Source organism: Chlorocebus sabaeus, chromosome 8 (assembly GCF_047675955.1).
Source record: "Chlorocebus sabaeus isolate Y175 chromosome 8, mChlSab1.0.hap1, whole genome shotgun sequence".
NCBI lineage: Eukaryota > Metazoa > Chordata > Mammalia > Primates > Cercopithecidae > Chlorocebus > Chlorocebus sabaeus.
Window position 1 is genome coordinate 1327375 of NC_132911.1, and position 4681 is coordinate 1332055.

Sequence of the window (4681 nt, forward strand, 5' to 3'; positions counted from 1 at the left end):
GTCCCCAGTAGAAGAACTGGGCCATTGCCATTGCTGTGAGGTGAGGGCCACTCGTAAGCAAGCCCCCATATGCTGCCTACAGCTGTTAATGCCTTGGTGTAGCCAAGGGCACTTGGCTGAAGAGCTGTTCTCAGCCAGGGTCTCAGCAGGAAATCCATGACACGCTCAAGCTTGGTAAATCGAGGAAAGTTTAATTAAGGAACTGCTAATGAAAAGCAATAATCAAAAAGGAACTAATGGCAAACGTGCAGGCAGTCTTGGGAAACCATGGGAGAGCTGCAGAGCCCTGCCACCAGCACCAACTCCAGTCTTGAAGGACATGCCTGGGCAGTTAGTGGAACCCAGGAAGGCCACGGGACAGCAGGGATGCCCAGCAAGGCCTTCAGGAGAGGGATGCAGACGACTGGAGGAAACCTCACTGGGAAAGAGCCCGGCTGCATCTCCTCCCCACACACCATCCACTCCCGTTGGAAGCACATGCGGCTGCTCCCTGCATGTGAGCGGGTTGGGTGGGGTGGGGTTCTGTGTGGAGGATGTAGGCCAGACACCCAGGGAGACTCTAACATGACGCAGACCCAGAGAGACACCTGGAGGAAGCTGGGTGGATGGAGGGAGTAGGACGCAGACAAACCTATGATATTCACAGAGAAACAGGGAGGCCGTGAAATAAGAACAGACACCACAAAACTACACACAGAATCTTTCAATTAAAAGTACAATACACATAAATAATTTAATAGAAATGTTGAATATTAGACTCATTTACAGAATAAAAAGATGCACAGATGAAGAATTAGGGAGGAATGACAAAAGAAATAGAGAACCCAGAAACTCCAATACCCACTTAATGAGAAGAGAGACCAGAGAGGTCACACAGGAGAGATCAGCAAAGAAATAACGCAAACAAGTGGTCCAGAACTGCAGACAGGAGCCCAGATTAAGAGAGCAGCATATGCATGAAAGAACAGAGTAAAAACACTTGTGTCATCCACATCCTCATTGCCCAGACACTGCACGCAGAGCTCACCAGCAGCCCAGAGGCCAGAGCAATAGGCCCCAGCACTCTCGTGGCAGAACTGGAATGGCTGACACCTCCCTACTGAACACCGGAGTCTGCAGGGCGGGAAGCGAGGCCTCCTCAGTTCTGAGAGACGTTACTTGCAGCCTAGAATCCTGGTCCCAGAAATAAAAGGTCAAGGAGAGAATGGCAATGTCTCCAGACATTGCAGGTCTCAAAGTATTCCTCCCACATAGGGTCTCTCAGGGAGCCCTGAAGGTGAGGAGCAGGGAGACACAGGGAGATGTGGCCGGAGCCTTGGCAGCTGAGGCAATGCGGGCCTTAGGGACCCCATGGTTAGACCGTCGATGTGCCTGATCATGCAAGGGTCTTTCTTATTTCTGTTAGGAAGTGTGTGGCTAGAACAGTGGTCCCTTCCTAGAAGTCTAAGGAAATAACAACTAAAATGCAACAGCTCCTAACCCCAGAGGAAACAGGGAGTGCATGAAGGAAAATTTAATCATTTTACAATTACACAGCTCAGCTGAGAATAAGCTCTGTGTGATCACAGGATGGCAACCTGGAATACTGAGGTCATCACAGAGTGTGGCTATCGCATTGGAGGAGAAGAGGGTGCAGAGAGTGTGGGTACATGCATGTGCTTAGCAGAAAGGTTAGGCCCTCCCCCATCATTGAAGGAAATCAATAGATGAGCCCCAAAATAAACAACATGAAACACAAGCATGTTGTTCACTCACAGGAGGCAAACACCAAGAGACACAGTGGCAGCCGCAGGGACCGAGGGTGGAATAAGGAAGCTGCTTTCACCACACACCAGGCAGTAATGCTGGGCTCTTAAAAGCTTTGCATGCAGTGATTCTTGCCCTTTTGGCTAAGATCAAGTGTAGTACCTGTTCTGAGCCATTTAAGAATTTTACATGTATGAGTGTAATCAAAATCACAAGTAAAACCTTAAAAATATGTAGAAAGTTACGTTTTAAATAGCAACAAATAATTTGGGTGTTGATGTATAAAACAGAGCAGCGCTACTAGGCTTAACTGGAATTTGAGGCAGATGCAGCTTATAAAATTTCAATAATTAGTTTCTGAAATTTTATTTTAAAAAATAATTATGAGTAGAGGACACATTGCTTTTTATTTTGCTGGTAGTTTTCATTACACACAGGCTGCAATTTGGGAATTGCTGAAAGAGACTGAGGTGAACAACTTAGAGCTGTGCCAATAAAAGTCTCCATTAGGTCCTAAAGTCCCCAGAGGCTGGAAGCTATGGAGGCCCTGCTGCAGGGGCCAGCTGGTTGGACATGGCCTGAGCCCCTGTACTCGCCCACAGATGCTGTGGTTCTGCCACAAAACCAGCCCCTTGCTTCCAGCATCCTCTGTTTCCATGAGCAATACCACAAGCCTTGAGCAGAACTAGAGCCGAGTGCGTGGACACGGGTGCCATCTCATGATCTCCACCTCCTGAACCATGTGTGGGCACTGACAGCAGAGTGGGAAGCAGAAAGCTGTGGGATGTAGTCCTTGCATGGACCCCATGGCCAGGACTACCTCAGAACTTCTGAGGGTTGTGTTCCAAGTTCATTCCTACCTCTGCTCAGGCCCCAAATCTGCCTGCATCTGCAAAGCCCTAGAGCCTAGAGTCCTTAGACCTAAATAAGTGGCTACTGCTCCCACCAGGCCAGGCCAGTTAGGAGAGAGGGTCAAAGTCATAGGTCACAGAGTGATGTAAAATGATGAGATCAGGCAGTGGGTCTTCAGTATGGGGGTTTCCACAGTGGTCCCAGCCATGGCCATTGCCTCTGTACCTAACCAATGCACCACCAGCCCCCACGCCTTCCCTAGAGACAGAGGAGGTGGTGATAAGGGGACGCTGTGAGGGGTCTTCTGGTCAACTTGCCTTTCTGTGACCTTTTCCCCTCTTCCCAGTGGAGCAAATTGTTTCCCTGTAGGAGAAGAAAAACTGGACACCTGTAACCCACGGCAGATGAACAAGAGAAAAATAGAAGTTTATTAATCCACACACCTCATGCATGGGTGGGAGACTCCAGGGGAAGATGTGCAAATCTGCAGGAGGTGGCCCAGAACCCTAGCTTATCTTCAACTAAAACAAAGAAAGAAGGTGGGGGTGGCCAGCAGTGGGGAGGTGACCAGAAAGGCAGGTGACCGAGGTCACAACTTGTTGTGGGCTTGCAATAGAGCTTTCTCCTCAACAAGTGTCTCTTGTAACTGAGTTTTCCTCCTTCTCTTGGATCCCAGAGGAGATGCCCGCTAGGTAGAGATTCCTTCACAGAGGCAAACTCCCCTTCCAAAAGGGCGACTTCTTAGAGCTTCTCCTGCAGCTGCCTCATTCCTTGTTCAATGAGGCACACTCTGGGATGGGGCCTTGTCTCTCCTGAAGGTCCCATGGGAAGGCCTGGGCTGGGTACCAGACTGGGTACCAAGCCAAACAACCTATCACCTGGAAACACACCTACTTTTAACCACAGGTGGTGAGAAATGCTTTATTCTCTATTTGGATATTTTAAGTGCCTCTGTACAACTATATCTCACCAAGCCAGTTCCACTGATCAGAGCACTGCAGGGCACATCAGGGCAGGGATCCCCAACCCCCGGGTCAAGGACCAGTACTGGTTTGTGGCCTGTAAGGAACTGGGCTGCACAGCAGGTGAGTGACAGGTGAGTGAGCGAAGCTTCATCTGTATTTCCAGCTGCTCCCCATTGCCTCCTCTCAGAGCAGTGGCGGCATTAGATTCTCATGGGAGCACAAACCTTGTTGTGAACTGTGCACACGAGGGACCTAAGTCGCATGCTCCTTATGAGAATCTAACGCCTGAGCTCTGCCTCCTGTCAGAGCAGTAATGGCATTAGATTCTCATGGATAGACTCTCACACCTCCTGTTGTGAACTGTGCACAGGAGGGATCTAAGTTGCACGCTCCTTATGAGAATCTAACGGCTGCTGATCTGTCACTGTCTCCCATCACCCTCAGATGGGACCATCTAGTTGCAGAAAAGCAAGCTCAGGGTTCTCACCCATTCGACATGAGATGACTTGTATAATTATATTACAATGTAATAATAATAGAAATAAAGTACACAATAAAGATAATATGCTTGAATCATCCTGAAACCATCCCCCCTACCACCAGGTCCGTAGAAAAATTGTCTTCCATGAAACTGGTCCTGGTACCAAAAAGCTTGGGGGCCACTGCTTTAGGGTGGAGAGCACCGTGCAACCCACATGTGCCATGGGCTCCACAATCCACCCCACGCAATGCTGCTTTTAGGAGTCCAATAAACATCCACGGAGCATCTGCCACACACCAGGTGCCACACCTGGTACTGGGGTTGCAGAAATGAACAGAACATGACACTCACCCACCGAGAGGTCAAAAGGAACTGAGGGCAATGGTTCATAATAAAGCGAGTAAACTAAAGCCGTAGGTCTACAGCAGGGCTGGTGCAGGAGATCCCAGCAGGGCTGGAGCAGGAGATTCTGTGGCACCAAGGAGGTCGCCAGTGCCCCTTCGGTGTGACTTATCTAGGAGGAGCCAACAGAGTTTCTGGCAGTGGCCACGGCTCATTCCTCACCCCACCAGGGTCACAGGTTCTCGGTCTGAGGGCGACCAAGAGAGCCTTGCTGAATTCGCTGAACTCACAGGCA

General features: G+C 49.6%; 1 pseudogene; it reads left to right on the top strand.

Moving 5' to 3' along the window:
- Positions 1 to 1869: 1869 nt before the first annotated feature.
- On the top strand, positions 1870 to 1972 carry LOC119623296 (U2 spliceosomal RNA; annotated as a pseudogene).
- The last annotated feature ends 2709 nt before the right edge of the window (positions 1973 to 4681 follow it).